General features: G+C 36.3%; 1 protein-coding gene across 2 annotated transcripts in view; it reads right to left on the bottom strand.

The window, feature by feature from the left end:
- The window catches only part of MED22 (Mediator complex subunit 22), a 48,648-nt gene that overhangs the window by 17,277 nt on the left and 10,905 nt on the right, over nucleotides 1-20,466 (bottom strand). Inside the window, exon 1 of one of the 2 annotated variants that reach the window (XM_067288372.1) lies at nucleotides 11,556-11,566. The exons of the other annotated variant lie outside the window; for it this stretch is intronic. The gene's annotated coding sequence lies outside the window, so the exon portion shown is untranslated. Of the gene's footprint in view, nucleotides 1-11,555; nucleotides 11,567-20,466 lie in introns of those variants that run through there. 2 annotated transcript variants of the gene reach the window in all.

The raw sequence follows: 20,466 nt of genomic DNA, 5'->3' as shown, positions 1-20,466 counted from the left end.
TGAATAGTCGATCCAGGATAATGGTTATTTGCCCATTGTATTGCTTGGCTTATAGCAAATAGTTCTGCTTGGAATACTGTACAGTGGTTATTTAGGCATATTGATTGACTATATATTTCCGTATCATCAACAAAGCTGCATCCAACGGCATTATTTATTTTATATCCATCAGTAAAAATGTTTAAGTCACCAGATTGTATATTGTCGAGATAGCAGTTTAAAGAGCAACCAGGAAATGACGTGTTAGAGTATGGAAAACTCCATTCAACTTCATCAGTAGTTATAGTATGTGATCCACACTATATGTCCTTACCCCATTTTAGTTGTTGGTATCTTGCCTTTTGAGTGATCACAAGATCAATGGGCAGTTTCCTGGCTATCACCTGAAGGCTTTGATTATGGATAGTGCAATAAGCCTTAATGAGGAGTAAAAGTGCCCATCTCTGGGAAGACACCAGCTTACGATTAACATGAACCTTGTGTGTGGCCCAACCCCATGTGCCGCATGCATATGTGATGATCAGAATATAAATGGCATCATATATTATGGATAATGCACCAGAAGAAAGTCCCCAAGTCTTTCTTGCTACTTGAGAAAAAGATTGGAAGATAAGCGCAGTATGTTTTGTGATATAGCTTACGTGACTATCCCATGATAATCGGAAGTCGAGCATAACGCCTAAATATTTTAGTGTTTGTCCAATCTTAATGGTGTTACCATTCATCTTAATATGAGGCGGACGAAGGTAGAAGTTAGCTTGTCTAGGTTTGTTAAAGACAATGCCATGTTTTTTGGGGATTAAATTATAACTTATGGGCAACACCCCAATCATAGATGTTCTGTAATACTGTATTGCCCTTATGCTCCAGGTCCGCACGTGATCGACCACCCAATAATAATATTACGTCGTCAGCATACGCAAGGATTTTCATTTGCCCAGAGTGTTCCTTTAGAAAGGTGTCAAAGATGACATTCCAAAATAAGGGTCCACAGACGGATCCCTGTGGGCAACCCCTGGTAATTTCTTTAATAACCTGATGCTAACTGTATTGTAGGATAGCCTTACGATTACAAAAATAGTCATGTATTAGTTTCCAGATGTTCTGTGGGCAATTGATATTGCTAAGTTGATGTAAAATAAGGGGCCACCATGCGCTGTCGAAAGCCTTGGATATATCAAGGCTGACCCCAAGAACGTATTTACTTTCTTCCAATAGTGACGGGATAATATTAATCACAGTTTCAATGGCGTCTTCAGCAGATTTCTGTCGCCGAAATCCAAACTGCATCTCACTCAACCTATTGTAATGTTCTACAAACCACGTCAACCTGTCAGTAATGAGCTGTTCAAGAACTTTTCCTAAAACAGGCAAAAGAGGGATTGGTTGTACAGCATCAGAAGATCCAGGTTTGGGCACAGGGACAACCTTAACAATTTTCCATGCATGAGGAAAGATTGCATGGTTGAGGCAAGAATTAAAGATGACAAAGAGATGCTGTGGAATGATATCCAGGGCCATACATAGGGATTTACATAGGGACATTTGGGGCCGGTGCCCAGGGCCCCCACAAAATAGGGGCCCTCCACAAAACTATGCTTAAACATAATTTTTTTTTTCCTATTACTGCAACAGCCTAGTGTGGCCTAATCATGAGGGCCACAGGCAAAGAAAACCAAACCCGGGAAAAAACCTATGAAACATCGGAAAATTTCGAGAGAAAAATTTTACACGGGTATTTTTCAATTAAATTAAAATAATTAGTTTTACACAATAAAATATATGTATGTTTACAATAACCTTATTTTTAAATGAAATTCACTACTTCCTTGTTGAAATCTAGTTGAAAGTACAGTATTTTGTGTAAATTTTCTAAATAATCAAATTTGCCTACTCTTAAAGGGGGGCCCCACCGAATCCGTGGGCCCAGGGCCCCTGGATTGGTAAATCCGGCCCTGATGATATCCCAAAGTTTTATGGCAATCTCATTTGTAATTTCATCACAGCCAGGGGCTTTACCCTTTTTCATACTTTTAAAAGCACAATCAACTTCCCAATAGTAAAAGAAGGATCATCTTCGGCAAGGCCCACAGGCAAGGTGTAAGTCTCCATACGTAATTGCCAGTGCCAGTCAGTGTCGTTTACAGGATTGTCAGCAGGACAAAATATCTCTAGCTGAGACGTCAATGCTTGCAGAAGTGATTCAAGCTCAGATTCACCACTAGAGGTAGTCAGTATTTTTGTTTTCCGTAATTTGTTACTGCACATTGTAGTAACAAAGCCCCAAGGTTAGTTGACGTCTTAGTGCAAAAGTCTCTCCAGCTTTTTCTTTCTCTACTTTAATAGCCTGTTTGTATGTCTGCTGGCTCTGACGATAAGCCTCTCTATGTATGTTTCTAGTGTCATTGTCTCTACAGTGTTGATAAGTCTTCCTGAGCTTTTGCATTGTACGGCGAAGATCTTTGAGAGTAGCAGTCCACCAAGGAACACTTCGTTTAGCTGGAGTGAATTTCAGTATGTAAAGATTGCATGCCTTACATATTATTTCAATATTCTGATCAATCTGATTTCTAGCTTCAAGAGGGTTCTCTAGAGAGTAGGTGTTTAAGTTTGTTTCAAGATAATCTTTCATATCATTCCAGTTAGCACGTTTTAAGGCGCTATTTATAGCAAGGGACCCAGATTGATGATTCTTCATCTTCAGTGCCCAAGACATCAAAAGTAACCATGGCATGTTCTGTTAGACTATCCTTAGTAAGTACTCTCCAGTTAACGATTCTATTATAAATACCCTCACTACAAACAGCAACGTCTATCCAAGAGTCACCTCTATGAGACGTAAACTTTGGAGGAGAAAAAGGATTATTAAGGAGGAGCAATTCATGAAGTGCAAAGAACTCTTCCAATATTTCTCCACGTCAATCAAGACATTTCCCACTCCATGCCGGAGAATGTGCGTTTAAATCTCCTGCTAATATGATAAGTGTGCCGCCAAAAGCAGTAATAATGTTTTGCAATTCTCCCACAAAATCCTCTGTGTTCGTCCCGGAAAATATACATTTATCACAATGATTCTGTTTTGATTAATTAAAATCTCAGTAGTAATTATATATTGATTGCAAAATTTAAGATGTTGCATTACTGACAAATTTGTGTTGGGCACCAAGGTGATTGCCCACGGATATTCATCAGATCCTCTCAAAATGGGACAAAAGGTAGGTAGGCAAGCAGGAGAGTCTCGTCGACAATATGGCTCCTGTATTAGTACTAAATCATAATTGATAATATGTTTGCAGAGGAGTGAAGTAGCAGATATACTCCTCCCTGTGTTAATTTGCAGTATACGAAGATTGTTAATCCGATCCATAGTCGGTCCATAGGAGTATATTTCTCTTTATTCATTGGTGTTTAAAACAGGAGCTATCATGTGCATTGTGATTACACTGTTCTAATCATTCTGGTTGGCAATTACAGCATACAAGTATATTACTTCTATTGGGACAATCCTTGTAAAGATGGTCTCCAGAACAATGGCTGCAGATGTAAGTATTTTGTGGACAGTCCCTAGAAGAATGGTTGTATTTACAACATTTAAAACATTGTAAAATCAGGCAGAAGTCAGCTGTCCGGCATCGTGACCACTCGATGTTAAGTTTGCCCAGTTGCAGAAATGTTTTTCACATGCTTGGTGAAGCCTCTGCAATCCAGTTCTGATAAGTAGAGTTCCTTTTCCCAAGAACAAATTTAACTCAGAATTGCTCCTCAAATTCCTTTTCCGTATAAGTGTGATTAATAAGGGTATTTTGCTGGCATATGAGTTGGAACAATTCTTCCTTAGTAATGTCAGCATGTACAGAATATATAATTAAATGAGGCCATCTTTTTTTTTTGGCCGACGAGTTGTCAACTTTGGTAATTACTCTTCAATTGTTTTTTCAAGGATATTAGCATCATTGCAACTGTTCAAATCAACTGCCAGTCCTCCTTGTCCTATTTTCCTTAGTCGATCAATTCCAATATGTAAATTAGAGGGCCGCAGTTTTGTTTGTATGAGTTTACAAATGGCCTTACTATTAACATAATCTTTATTCTTACCATATACCATTCCCTTGGAGAGGTAGTTTTACCCCCAACGGTTTTTCCAGTCTTGACAATATCACTATACAAACGTGAAGATGCGATATATTTGTTTGTTGTATCTTCAATTTTGTTGAGCTTTTCAAGTACAGTTTTCCGAGTTTCAATGTAGCCACCAGGAGTAGGATTTTAAGACATTTTCTCAGCAATATTATCTAATTTCTGCAATACTGTTTCTTGAGCATCTAGGAAAGTCTGTGCAGGTACAAATCGACTCATTTCTTGGACAATAGTATCCAATTTTTCCATTTTTTCAAATTTTTTAGCCAATGTTTTGTTCGAATCGTGTATGCTTTCTAAGTCTATAATCTTTGTTAGATCCTCTTTAGTAGGGAGTGAGGTAATTCTAGCCTCAAGCATATCAGGCAATTCTAGGTTTTTGAAAGTAATTTCAGCCAAACTAATAACCTTTTCAAACTGATCAACAACATATTGCATGTGTGTACCAGTGTGCAATTTAGCTTTTCGGTTGTTTGATGCATATTTTTTAATCTCATCCAATGTGCTATAAGCATTCATGCGGAAATTTTCCATAATAGTAGATCCCATTCCCGGTTAAATTTTACAATCGAAATCCTTCTATTGTCTTTAAAAACGCCTATTTTAAAATCATAGAACCTTCCATTTCGATACTATCGATAGGACGGGTGCCGCCATCTTTCTTTCACCATCGTTCCTAAATGCCAACAAACAATAGCGCACTCCTGTAGTAGCGGACCACAGCGACCACTGTTAACGAACGTCTCAACAATTTCGTCAACCACTGCCTTAGTTGAATGGTCTGAGAAGGATCTATCCACCTTAGGACTTCTCGACAGACTAACGGGAGTTTCCAATCATGGCTATTGAGAAAAGGATTGTGGGAAATAAGCGTGTCAACAAGCAGCAGTTTTATAACGAGAAGCATGTTGCCAGATTTGGCTACTTTGCACTAATTTTACCCCAAACTAAAGTTGTTAGTTTGGGGTAAAAAATATCATTTCGTGCATCGGATACATATTTATATTCGAATAAAAATGCACTTTAAAATGCTGTTTTTTTATTAAGCATAGACCCAAATAAAATTTTTTTTCAAATTTTTGCTCTCTCTCCTTTATTATAAATGAATCCATTGGGTTGTTCGGAAAGTTCATAGCGATTTTTGATAGCCAACAGTTGAGACACCGACTGACGCAAAAATTATTAGAATTGTGCAAACCAATGAATATTATGATAAATGACCTTGAGACGCGTTCGTTACAAAAAAACCGTTAAGATTATTCAAATAGCGTTTAATTTGTCTTATTGCAAAAATGGATGCGAACAACGTGCATTATCGACACTTGTTTCTTTTCTTTTTTCGTAAAGGCAAAAATGCTGTAAAAACAGCAAAAAAGATATGTGATGTTTATGGTGGGAGTGCTGTATCAGAATCAACTGTTCGAAAGTGGTTTGCAAAATTTAAAACGGGTAATTTCGGCCTTGAAGATGCTCCTCGCTCGGGAAGACCTCCTGTTATTGAAGAGGACCAGATCAAAGCATTATTGGATGAAAACCCTCATTACATAACTCAAGAGATTGCAGACATAGTGAAGTCATCAAACAGTACTGTATTTCAACATCTAAAGAAGCTCGGATACGTGAATCATTAAGACATTTGGATACCTCACGACTTAACGGAAAAAAACTTATTGGATCGCATCTCCATTTGTGATTCTCTTGAAAGACGAAATGAAAATGACCCTTTTCTGAAGCGTTTAGTGACAGTTGATGAAAAGTGGATCATTTATAACAACATCAGCTGAAAACGATCCTGGGGTAAGAAAAATGAATCATTGTTAAAAACTCCAAAGGCCGGTCTTCATCTAAAGAAGGTCGTGCTCACTGTCTGGTAGGATTGGAAATGAATCCTGTACTATGAGCTGCTTCCACAGAATCAAACAATTGATTCTGATAAGTATTGTTCCCAATTGGATAAGCTGAACATGGCAATTAAAGAAAAATGTCCGGAACTGGCCAATAGAAAAAAAAGGCATTGTGTTTCACCAAGATAATGCCAGACCTCACACGTCTTTACGAACACGCCAAAAATTATTGGAACCAGGCTGGGATGTTTTACTCCACCCCCCTTACTCACCCGACCTTGCCCCGTTGGACTACCATTTGTTCCGTTCTCTACAAAATTCCCTTCATGATAAAAACTTTGATACTCTGGAAGCTTGCAAAAACCACGTGGATCAGTTTTTCGCGGGAAAAACTGGACAGTTCTACGAATGAGGGTATCATGAAGCTGCCCCATAGATGGCAACACGTCATTAAAAACAATGGTGCATACATAATGGAATAAAAGTATATTTTTAGCTTTAAAACAATTTCATTTATTTCTCTTAAAAATTGCTACGAATTTTCCGAACAACCCAATACTTCTTAGTAAAAAATGATATTGTAGAAGTATTTTTTAAAAACATCCTTTATCCTGATAGTTTAATACTTATTCCTATAATCTAGACACGTTAATCCTTAATTAATACAAAACACTTTTTCCAAAGGACTTACAAAATCAATTGAATTGACTGAGATTTCTTTATTAAACTATATGCATTTTGAGTTCGTCAGTTTGGATTTTGTCTTAACTCCGGGAAGTGATTAAAAATTAGCTTTTCCTTGATATTTTCAATAATGTTTCTCTAGTCTTTCTGCACTGTGGGATGCAGTGATTCTTTATTGTTTATACAGTCGAGTCCGCATAAGTCGACACCGTCGGTTAATTAATTTAATTTTGTAGTCAGTTTTCTGTGGTCCGGCCGATTTACATAGGCATTAATGTTAAAAAACTCCGGTTTACTTGACACCATTTAACTCGTCACCACCATATAAGTCGACATACTTTTGCCGTCCCACACTCGTTTAGACGTCCAATAAGTCGACTCTCCTCTTGAAAAAAATGAGTTCACACCGTACAGTGCGGTGTGAACTCATTTTTTTTTCAGGAGAGTCGACTTACTTATTAATATATATGTTATGGTAAAAGTAATAAACTGGTGATTATATATAATAACTGGTAATTATGCATAATCACCACTAAATTTGGTAAATATGATAAATTTTTGAAAATTTATCAAATTAACCGGTTTGTTTGCATAATTCCCAACTCGTAATGGTAAATGTGATAAATATCATGACTGATTGGGCCAGTAGAATAGAGTGCAGTTTTTTTTGTGTAGTTACTACTAAGAAAGATATTTTTTCGTCGGACACTATGGCGTAAGAGACCACGAATTACAATATTTTATATTTTACAATTAAAAAGTCAATAAATGGTTATTTTAAGTCACATACATTTATTTAGCCGGAACGAAATTTGAATAAGGGACTGACAGGTGTTGTGAAATGAAAAAATACAATTTACATGAACTTGTACAAAACAGTTGCACATAAAAAAACAAACTGCAGTTACATATAAAAAACAAACTAAGCCCATATTCTAGAGAAAAAAAAACATTTTTTCAAATAACGTTAAATGCTATTACTACAAATTAGTAGTAATAGCATTTAAGTTTACTTATTTAAGCATATTAGACTGTTATGACATTTAGAATTACAAAGTTTGCCAGATTTTTTACATTTGCACTTATCAAACTCCCATTGTCCCTTACAAGCACATCGCTGATATCCCTGACCTCCAGAAAGAGATGTCTTTCTAACGTATTCTCGAAGTGATATTGCTAGATCTGGAACATCATCAAGCAAAATAAATTTTTCTTCACAGATTGTGAATTGATTTCTGGTATACAACTGTGAAAGTCTTCCTTGTTTTGTTCCTAACTGATAAAACTCTTCATTTTGAACTTCTAATATCACTGCTAATAAATTTCGGGGATCACTTCTTGCTCTGTCAACATCTGATATTCGTAGTTTCACTGTGTCACCAACTTTACCAGCAGGAAATTTAAGATTTGAAATCTTCAACATTTTCTTTGATTGTAATTCTAAACCTTCTTCAGCACTCATTCTATGTTTTCTTACTTGCTCTTGCCTGCATAAAATATCTGTCTGGATTAGAGCAACCACTGCTTCATTCTCTTTCTGAGTCTTAAAATTAACTTCAGATGGAGGGTCATTTTGAGATACAGTAGAGAGTCGAAAATCGGAATCAATTCGGGACTGGGGTTGTTCAGATTAGTGATTTGTTCCGATTACCGATTATGTACGAAAAAATATATTAACCTGTCCGATGTTCAAATTTTTCTCCGTTGCGTGTCGCTTCGTGTTGAATTTTCGTCGATTTTAAGCCAAACGAAAATTTTTATAATAATAATCGAGGCTATCGTATCGTTAAAAATTATTTCTTCATTTTGTACAAACAAAATAAATATATTGAAGAATATAAAAACAAAAATTATTCTTTAGAAGTAAATCTAGTATCAAAAATGTTCGATTCGACATGACACAGTCTGACTGAAAATCGTTCCGACTACCGGCGATTCCGATTACCGGGGTTCCGATTAACGACTCTCTACTGTAGATTGTTATTGTCCATATTAGAAACATTTTCTACTTCGCTATTGATGTTTTCGGAAGCATTATTAACTATCTCGATTAATGCCCGAAGCTCTTCTTCAGTTCTATAATGTTCGATAGAGTCATTCGGGAAAGAAGACGTTTTCAAGCCAAATTTTGCAGGCGTCCCAAACATTGCTTCATAAGGAGAATACTTGATGCCTTCGTGAAATGCTCTATTTTTCATAAGTTGCACAAAACGTAACCCTTCGGACCATTTACTGGTGTGATTGCTTTCCAACCAAGAACTTAGCATATTTTCAATATCCTGGTTTGCACGTTCAACCGAACCTTGAGTCTGGCTGTGCCTGAGTTTTCCGTGCACAATTTTCAGATCCGGCCACATTGCACAAGCTTCTTCTACGATTTTGTTACTAAACTCACGACCGTTGTCACTTTGCAGTACACTGGGGGCTCCAAATACAGTAAAAATATCAATTAGGTGATATGCAACCTCTTCTGCACGTTTGCTTTTTAGGGCACGCAACTGTACGAACTTTGTCAAGTGGTCTTGATAGACAAATATAAACTTAGTCATTATCTGGTTGCGACTGCATGTCAATTAGGTCCACCTGGCATCTTGAGTTCATCTCTTGAAAGACCATTGGCCTAACAACAAGTCCTTTCTTAGGTACCTTGGTTTTTTTTGACAACTTTCACACAAATTTAAGTAAATCGTGACTTCTTCGGTAGTAATGTTTTTGTACTTTTTTTGAAGTTCTTTTAATATCCTGTTTCTACCACCATGGCCTATTGATAAGTGTACCTCATGAATTATGGTAAAAAGTTCTTCAAAGTACACATAAAATCTAACATTGGAGCTGTCTTTACTTACGGGAAAGATAAGTTTTCAACATTGGCTACTTTCATTACATCGTATCTTTTTAGTCTTTGATAATCTTCCGGTTTTTTCCCACTACTTTTGTTTTTACTATTATTCACTTTTTTTAACAAATTATCATATCTTTCTTTCGTCAAAAAACCACTGTTTGCTTTCTTAGTATCCATAATATTAACTAATTTGGAATTAAAACGCTCAAGCATACCAGCCATTATTCAATATTTTATAAAATACGAGAGGGTAGCGAGAAAATGTCTAGATGCAACGAAATGAGTACTACTACTGAAATCACGTGGTTGTCAAGTGTTGATAGAAGCCAAGCAGTTGCGCAAACTGAACGAATTTTCATAAAGTTGGGGACTTTTATCACATTTACCATTACGAGTTGGGAATTATGCAAACAAACCGGTTAATTTGATAAATTTTCAAAATTTTATCATATTTACCAAATTTAGTGGTGATTATGCATAATTACCGGTTATTATATATAATCACCAGATTAATCACATTTACCGTCACATATTAATAAAAATTCCTTTAAAATTTTATGTACTTTTATATATAAAGTAATAACAGATAAACAAAATGAAAATATACAACTTATATCAATGTCACAGCAGAATTCGATTTTGCATTTTCTCGCGTAGTCATTATTTGTAGCACGTATTTCATATTTCTGTTAGAAATGAATGTCTGAAAACTAACAATGCTTATGCTGAAGGGAAAATACGAACTTGTGTCTGAATTTAAATGTAAGAAAACTTTGCAAGTCGAATTTCCAAAACAAGAAAACCTTCCAAGAACAACGTTGGTGGGAGTTCTCAAGAAGGAGATAAGAGGAAATTAAGAAACTTTTTCTTGGATTTTGGTCGTGGTTGTCTCAAACGCCAGAGAAAGTCACCGTACAAAGATGTCGAAGATTCTCTCGTATGTTGGTTAAGCAAATTCGTTTGTCGAATCTTCCTGTTTTGGGACCGATACTGAAACAAAAGGCGACGAAAATTGCTGGGGTATTTGGAGTAGAAACCAATTTTAGTGCCAGTGGTGGATGGTCAGTAGTATGAATTCGAGGCAAACTGGGGTATAAAATTTAATTCATATAGATTTTAATGTAAATGAATGATACAAACTGAGTTATAAAAATAAAGACGATTACACTCTACTCTGAAGTGAAGTCAAAAATTGTTCCTTATCAGTATCAAAATAATTTGTTTGTACTGTGAAATAACTATTGTAGAGATTAAAAATCGTCTCCCTCCACCAATAAAATTTAATTTGTATAGAATTTAATGTAAAGTAATGATAAAACCTAATTATTTAAAAAAAAAAATTATACTAGCACCCTCTATCATAGAGTTTGTACCCTGAACTAACTGGTGTAAACCTGTTGCTTTTCTTTGTGTGTTGGTAGACAGGTGCTGGATTTGAAAGCTGAGAATTATTCTTTGTCACAAAGTTGGGAAATATCGTTAGTTACTGTGATATATATTTAATCTGTAGATAATATACGATCTAGTATTAGTATTTGTAATACAGTAGAGTGTCGAAAATTGGCGTCAATTGGGGACTGGGGTTGTTCCAATTTCCGACTTTGTACGAAAAAATACATTAACCTGTCCAATGTTCAAATTTTTCTCCGTTGCGTATCGCTTCCTGTTGAATTTTTCTCCGTTGCGTGTCGCTTCGCGTTGAATTTTCGTCGATTTTAAGCCTAACGAAAATTTTTATAATAATAATCGAGGCTATCGTATCGTTAAAAATTATTTCTGCATTTTGTACAAACAAAATAAATATATCGAAGAATATAAAAAACATGAAAATTATACTTTAGAAGTAAATTTAGTATCAAAAACGTTCGATTCAGCACGACACAGTCCGACTGAAAATTGTTCCAATTTCCGGCCATTTCAATTACCGACGTTCCAATTTTCGACGCTCTACTGTAATTTAAAAACGTATGATTAGTATTTTTGGTTAATTTGCACCGAGGTATTCCAAGATGGCGGCGTTTCCGGTTGCGACTACTGATGCTCCCAACGGCGACTCTTTGAAGCAAGACGCGATCACGTGACTACCTCGGAAAAGCGCCGACGCCTAACTAAAAATATGTTTTTGCATTGCGCACTTATTCTATATTACAGACTATGTAGAAATTAAAACTACTACTACTACTAATACTAAGTATTCGAAAGGAGGAAAAAAATTACAAGAAAAACATATATACGTAGAAATACATATATATATTTTTATGTAAAAATTACTCCTGTCCAAGGTTTCCAAATATAACTATTAATAATAATAATAATATTATTATTATTAATAACGATAATAACTGTTTTTTTTTACTCGTGTTTCCGAAGGCTGTCATTTTCGTTTCTTTCTTTTGGCAACGACGACGTGACTGGTTTTTGATTCGGCTTGGGACAATTCTTTTCTTTTGTTCATCCGTTTTACATTCTCACTTGTATTTTTTTTTTCCCTTTGTTTCCGTTTACTCCTTTTTCTTTTGGGGTTCTGGGGCAGTGGGCACAGACTGCGGTTCCTTCCATACAGGGATCTTACCCTATCCCGGATATATGTAACTTAAATGTTTCGCAAACAGTTGGAATCGTTTTCCGGGCCTCAGTTGGTGCCATTTAAACAACTTCTTGTACATGAACATGTACAGATGGGAATCCAACAAATCCTCGGTGTTATGTTTATTGCCTTGTCGTTCCAATCAAAGTGAGCGCTCAGGTACCGTTCCCATGATGCATCAGCAACGATCGCCACCTGGCGGACTCACTAATAATTTACATTTTAATATTTCTAATACAACACATTACATCTCCCCCTTTTATACAAAGTCTTTGAAACGCGATGGCCTACGGACCACCCGACCTGCTCGAGTTGTCAAGTCCTTAGCCTCATTGCCGTTCACCTCCCGATCTTCCAACTCCTCATTTTCTGAGTTCATTTCCTCTCTACCACTGGAGCTTTCCATGTTTTCCTCTTGTTCACTAGCCTGTTTCTCCTCAATTGGTTGATCTAACACTTCATTTGAGTGATTCTGTATGTTTCTAAATCTATTAATGTCAAACTTCCTTAAAAATCTTCGATTACGAATGAAGTGTTTGCCATCTTTGTCTAGGCGCACAATATAAGACCTTGGTCGATATCTGTCTATTTTTATTATTTCACCAGGCTCCCAGTTTCTTTTATCAATTTGCACCATCACTCTGTCATGTGGACTTAATGCTATTAGATCTCTAGCATTCCTATCAAAATAGTGTTTTTGTACTTGTTGTCTTTGCGTATGGTGTTTTCTAAATTTGTCTACAAGTATTCTGGGTTTCAAGAGATTATTCCTCATGGGCACTTGCCCTCGCAACCTACGACCATACAGAAGTTGTGCTGGGGATGGAATACCTCGACCTAAAGGTGTATTTCTGTATTCCAACAAGGTCAGATAGATGTCCTTTGAGTCATACACTGCTTTTTTAAGTAATTTTTTGATAGTTTGTACATGCCGTTCAATGAAACCATTGGACTGAGGGTTTCGTGGAGAGCTCGTCTTGTGTGTAATTTCCCAGTCTTCTAGAAATTGTTGGAAGTGTTTGTTCACAAACTGGGTATCATTACCCGAGTATACAACTTCTGGCTTGCCATGTCTGGAAAATATTGATTTCATGGTTTCAACTATTTTGGAATGAGTGGTGTTTTGGTTCATACAATAAACTTCTGGGAATCGTGAAAATGTGTCTACTACTAATAGATAATCTTTACCAAATAAATGGCAGATATCAGTGGTGACAATTTCCCATGGTCTTGTGGCAAGTTCTCTGTTAATAAGTGTTTCTTTTGGATTTGAATTTTGATACTTTAGGCATGCTGGACAGTTCCTTACAACATCAATTATTTCTTTTTCCATGAAAGGCCAAAAAACATGTTCTTTTGCTCTCCATAATGTTTTATTGATTCCCATGTGATTATAGTGTAGTCTATCAATTGTCTCTGCTCTCATGCTCTTGGGAATAACTAATTGTTCACCTTTACATACTATGCCTCTCACTTCACTCAGGTCTTCACGAAACTTCCAATATGGTTTGACTAGTGGATCTATCATGTTTTTCTGTTCTGGCCAACCTCCCTTTATTATGTTAATCAGTGACTGTAACTCTCTATCTCTTTTTGTTTCATGACGAAGCTTTTCAAATTTCTTTGGAGTAATGCTACAGTAATTGATAAGGTTAACTTGAGCTTCAACATCAGATTCCATCACATCAAAATTCCTGTCCATATAGCTAGCTCGAGAAAGAGCATCAGCCAACACAAGTTGTGATCCTGGTCTGTATTTTACTCTAAAATTATAATTTTGTAAGGTTATCCTTAATCTCTGAAGGCGTAGTGGGCATTTATTTAGTGGCTTTTGAAAAATTGCCTCTAGTGGTCTATGGTCACTCTCAACTGTAATTTCACGACCATACACATACTGGTGAAAACGCTGACAGCCAAACACTATTGCCAGTGCCTCTTTTTCAATTTGTGCATAATTTTTCTGGGTCTCCGTGAGAGTCTTTGATGCATAAGCCACCGGAGCACCTTCCTGAAGTAGTACAGCTCCCATTCCATCTTTTGAACTATCCACTGACAGTACTAGTGGTTTATCTTTATCATAAAATTGTAAGACTGGGGTGCTGCTCAAAAGATTCTTTAGCTTCAGAAATTCCTTATCATGTTGATCAGTCCACTGCCACAAACAATCCTGTTTCAGTAGAGTCCTTAATTTTGCAGTATGACTAGCTAAATTTGGTATAAATTTTGCCACATAATTTATCATGCCCATGAATCGATTAAGTTCTTTTAAACCAGTTGGCTTTGGGATGCGTTTGATTGCTTCAACTTTATCTGGATCAATTCTAATACCGTCTTCTGACAAGATATGTCCCACATATTTGACTTCCTTTAGTTTAAATTTGCACTTATCCTTATTGAACCTAACCCCTTTCTCTTCTGCTGTCTTCAGAACCAATTCTAAGATTCTGTCATGTTCTTCTGTGTCCTTTGCATGAATGATAAGATCATCAATGTAAATCTTGACTCCTTCAATATGAGCAAAAATTTCTGTAAATGTTTTGTGAAAGATCTCAGGAGCATTTGTCAATCCAAAGGGTAGTCGCAGAAACCTATATCTCCCAAAAGGTGTACTAAAGGTTGTTAATTTTGATGAGCTATCTGCCAGTTCAATCTGCCAAAATCCCTTGTTTGCATCGAGGATAGAGAAAAATTTGGAACCTGCCATATCCCTTGTGATTTCTTCAAAGGTCGGTATTTCAAAGTGTTCTCTCATTATCGAGTGATTCAAATTCTGTGGATCTAAACATATTCTCAGGGATCCATCAGGTTTGCGAACTAGGACGATTGGGTTTACAAACTCTGTCGGTTCATCTATGCTGCATATAATTCCATCATTTATCATTCTCATTAATTCTTTCTTTAGTGGATTCATTAAGTTAAATGGTACTCGGCGTGTAGGAACTACCACAGCCTTGTAGTCATCCTTTAATTTAAATTCACAGGGTTTTATTTTGATCCTGCCTATGCCTTCAAATACATTACTGTATTTAGTAAAATAATCACTTTCCGTTTTTATTTCTAAAATATTTCGATTTCTCTGCAGTAAATTTAGTTTTTTAATACTCTCGAGTCCTAAAATAGGTGCTGCTTGGTCAGCTGTCTTGACTATTATAAAATTCAAAAGTTCCTTAACCTTATCCTTAGTTCGTACTGTTAAATCACACGCTCCTAACACCATTAATCTATTTCCGCCGTAATTTGAAATCATAATATTCGTTTTCTTTAGCAATCTTCTTAGATTAAGAGTCTCAAAAATATATGCGGGGATTACATTGACGTGTGCACCAGTATCTATCTTAAAACTAACACTTTTATCACAGTCTAAAATTCTTAAAGTCTCTGACCAGTCTAGATCAAGGTTCTTACCTCTGCTTTCCAGTGACGCCAATACGTAGTCGTTTGTACTCTCTGGCGCCATTTCCAGTACATTTATCATGTTATTTCGACACACTTTCGCAAAATGATTGTATTCCTTGCATTTATTACATTGTTTGCCCATTGCTGGACAGTTCGGTTTATTATGTCTATAACCACATCTCCCACAATTCCGTTGTCTTCCTTGGAACTTATTTTCCGGTCTTCGATATCCACGCCAATTGTTCTCTGTCCGATGGTTCTTTGTTTCTGCACTAGACCTATTTTCCTGATCACGTGATTCACTGAGACGTTCTCTTGATTTTCGTTTTACCACGTTGACTTCTATATTCTTCGGGTGATTCGACAAGAGTTTAATGTGGCTCTCTGTCTGTTCAGCAGCTCTGCATATGTCGATTGCCTTTGTTAATGATAGCTCCGTTTCTCGTAGTAGACGTTCCTTTACCTTCTGATCACGAATACCACTCACAATTCTATCTCTTAATAGTCGATCCCGTAAATTTCCAAACTCACAATTTATCGATAGCTTACGTAGGTCTGCTACAAAATCGTCAAAGGCTTCGCTCGGTCCTTGCACACGAGTATTGAACTTGTGACTCTCAACACTTTGGTTGCTTTTCGGAATAAAATACGACTCGAGTTTTTCTAAAATTACATTCGGTTGTTTCACTTCTTCTTCATTAAGTTCTAATGTTTCAAAAATTTCTAGAGCTTCTTCCCCCAAACAATGGAGCAAGATGGCGGCTTGAGTTTCATTGTTCTTCGTCGTGAGTTCGGTCGCCGTCGAATAAAGTAGATAACTTTTCTTGAATTTCTTCCAATTCGCTCCCAAGTCACCTTCTACCAACATCGGTTTGGGAGGAGGAAGATTTTGAAACGTGGACATGTCGAATCCAGTACCGGAGAATCTTCTTTTTTCTAAACGTTTGTCGACTGCGCCATGTTATGTTTATTGCCTTGTCGTTCCAATCAAAGTGAGCGCTCAGGTACCGTTCCCATGATGCATCAGCAACGATCGCCACCTGGCGGACTCACTAATAATTTACATTTTAATATTTCTAATACAACACATTACACTCGGTATAATGTTTGGGCAAATGCTTTGTTTTTTAAGACTCCCCATAGCCTTTCTATCTTCTGAGTATGTACTACGCCAGTTTGAGGGTCCACGAAATTTTTCGAATGATTCGCCGTCTTGTTAACTATTTCTACACCTTCCAGGTCGTCTATGTGATTATAACCTCTCCACTCGTCAGTAAAAACAGTGCTTCCAGATTTAACGAATTTCGAAATTATCCAATTCAACGTCTCCTTGCTCCTGTCGTTGACCTTGCAAACAAAGCATGCGAGGTTATCCTCGCGACACACTTCGCCGACTACCCATCTCGTGCCCTTTGGTTTGCGACCCTTTTCGTATTTTCATCTGGCTATCACGGTCTCGTCGATTTCCACGGTTCTGCCAAGTCGTCCTATTTTAAACAACGAAACATTCTCCATGGCTATCATCATTACTAGACGGAAGTAGTTTGCCCAATCGACAGACGTGTGACTACTGATAGAGCACGCAAAGGCCACGTTCTTTAGCGTGCATTCCAAGCACAGCAAGTGCCATATGAAGGAAAACACTTTGCCCCAAGAAATGCATCTGCACTTACCCCTAAAAGGTGCCTTCAAAAGCGGAGTTCTTTTTACAATAGGCGCATCTTGTTGCCACGGAATTCCTGTCAGCACGGTACACCAACTTAGATGCACGGGAACAAACAGTACAAACGGCCTCAACATGCTGCAAACCTAGTTTTACGGCCAATTTCACGTCGGACGGAATTCTCTCGTCCATCCTCACATCGTTAAATTTGCTTCCAAGCAATTCGAAGAACATTAGCGAATCACACCTAGTCCAGAATTCTTCGTAAAATATCTCTTCGGTCGACATTATTATTATTCTCTTTTTTTTTTTTTTCTTTTCTTTCTAAAATTCGAAAAAACGAAATAAACAAAATGCAAAATGTCATAAATAAACCTCGAGACGAAAAGGGGAAAAAAGAGGCACGTACCGTAAAAACAGCAGTAGGAAAATTCTAAAGAACCAAAAAAACGTCTTGCATATGCCACAACCATGCGAAAGGAAATGAAAATTTGCATAATTTTACTGCAAGGAAAATCTACGATGAACGAACCGATTTGCATACAAAATTTGCCAGATTTCAAAAACACCCTCTACAGTCGCCAGCGCTAAGCTTTCCAAATGGGTTACGTGGTTGCATCTTGCTTCCAACAGTCGTTGTCGGGAGCATCAGTAGTTGCAACCGGAAACGCCGCCATCTTGGACTACCTAGGTGCATTTTAACCGTATTTTTTAAAAAAACGTGAGGGGTGAACTATGTTTCTTTGTTCCATTCAAAGGTTTAGAATCTCTAGATAATATACGATCGTTGTTAATTATTTTAAGAATTAAAAACGTGCGATTGGTTGTTAGGTTTTTTAAAAGAAAATATGATTGCTCGGTATTTTTATATAAATTACTTTTTTAAAAGAGGGAACTAGTTTTATATTTAAGCTACGATCATGGGGATGTATGGTTTTGTAGTTACTTACGGCGAGTCTAAAAATTATTTGGCCTCTAATCATTTATATAAGAGTTTAGACGCCTGTGTTTCTGCAGCCAAAAATTTCTCGTTCAATGTTCCTGATAATTTTCCATTTATCCTTCATTATTTTAAAGTCAAAGATATTTGGAAAGGACGAGGAAAATATGGTTTTATAATTGTCGACGAGGATGGAGAAATTAACGAAGTAGGTAATGAATTATCTCGTTCGTTCGAACGGTGTGCGGAAGACACGAGAGAAATATGTTTAGAAACAATAAGAAAACTTTACTAATGTTTAAAGAGATAACTCCAGGAATGAAATATTATAAATTTTCTAAATTTCCTAAGGTTCACAAGGTTGATTAATATGTATTTCAAACATCCTAGTACTTGTGTAATTGTGGGTCCTTCCCAATCAAGAAAAACCACATTAGTAAGAAAAATTATTCGCAACAAAATTTATGAAAATCCTCCGAAGAAGATTTTGTGGTGTTACTCTGTATATCTACCGTTTTTTCAAGAAAAGGATATCACATTTATGTTTGGGTTACCAGAATCTGTCGAAGGATGGGATTTGATGATAATTGATGATCTGATGCACGAGTTGTCTCCAAAAACAGCATTTTTGTTTACAACAGAATCTCATCATTGTAATGTAAGTGTGATTTTAATAATGCAAAATTTGTTTCCAAAAAATAAGAGTATGAGAGATATAAGTTTAAATACTCATTATTTGATTTTATTTAAAAATAATCGTGATGAAAGTCAGGTGAATTGCTTAGGTCCTCGGGCTTTTGCGGGAAAATTTAATTTTTTTATGGATGCATATAAAAAAGCAACAGAGAAGGAATTTGGTTATTTGTTATTGGATTTTCATCCTAAAACAGATAAATTTTCTGAGAGATTCGTGTTTTCTCGACAAACGAGGTATTTTCTGGATATACTTACCTATAAAATGAAGAATGTAAAGAAAAATTATCATATGCTGGCCTTTTTAGCGAAGACAACTTCTTCTCAACGAAGAGCAATATTGAAGGAAGCTACTCCAAATGAGATTAACGTTTTGTGTGAAATATGTGATAATTTGTGGAGGGGAAATATACCAGCCAATGTTCGTAATTAGGAAAACAAAAAAATTATCATTGGGAAATTAAGCAAAAAACACGTTCCTTTAAATACCAAGAAAAAAATTTTGGTTAATCAATCCGCTGGATTCTTTCCTCTTCTACTGGTGCCATTATTGTCTATGGCAGGAGGATTAATTGGTAAAGTAATAGGAAAAAGAATCTAATGGCAAAGCAGATGGCTTTAGTTTCTCCCGAATTACTGATGAGTTATCAAAAGCCCGAAATAAGAATTGGTTCTAATATCAAAGAATTACTTGAGAGTGCAAATTTACCCGATGACGGTAAAGTCAAGTTATTAATTAAGTAAATTGATTTCGAGATATCAGAGAACCATTTGTGCTTCTAAAGAATCCGTTAGAGTATCAGTTGTATCTAACCAAAACAAAGAAACAGAATCTCAACCAAAAGAAAAAGCTGATGACAACGACGACGGATTTATTAAACAAATAATTTTATCAGTACCTCAATTATATCAAAAATATATACTGCATTTAATTGCTAAGTTGGATCAAAGTCATTATTGATGGAATTCTAAAGGTGAATTAGCACAAATGGGAAACCTATTATCAGAAGTCATATAGTAGACTTAGTTTCGTATGTAATGAGAAATAGAAAAAAACGCATTACTTCCCCTCGGTTTTAACAAATTTTGGGATGGTTTAAGGAAAATAAACATTACTAAGGAGTGGATTGGAAACAAAAGTTTGTCAACATTACCCAAAAAAATACACTATCAACCAGCATCGGTCGAAACCCCAGAAGAAATCTTCTGGGGTTTCGACCTGTCGCTATTTCATCAGTGGAAAAAATTAACAAAGGGAGGGCACGACCTGGGAAATTCACTTTGGGATGAGACTTGGTATATAGGTAGTACTCCTTTAGGATGTTCGATCCTCAAAACAAGAAAGTGCAATGGCCAGCCAATTTTAACAAAAAGGCCTTTAAAAATTCGAGCTCAGCTTACGTACTAAGTTTCGCTAGGTCGGCAGCTGCCGAGCAGCTCGGTCGACATCGTTCTTGGCTACCACCAAGTCGTTTGGGGTTCAAATCTCGGTCTAGACTAGTAATTTTTTTTCTTCCTAAAATTTTTTTTAAATAAAATTTTAATATTTATATATTCAAAATACTTATTATAATAAACATTTTTTTAAATGAAATTATTTAACACACATTACATGTCATTTTATTAATAATTTTGTATTATAATAATTAAGTATATTAATAATCACGAACAACTGTTGGT

Source organism: Centruroides vittatus, unplaced genomic scaffold, assembly GCF_030686945.1.
Source record: "Centruroides vittatus isolate TY-2023 unplaced genomic scaffold, ASM3068694v2 scaffold_861, whole genome shotgun sequence".
Classification (NCBI taxonomy): Eukaryota; Metazoa; Arthropoda; class Arachnida; order Scorpiones; family Buthidae; genus Centruroides; species Centruroides vittatus.
Note: the sequence above shows the minus strand (reverse complement) of the source record. Positions and strands in the feature narration are given on the sequence as shown.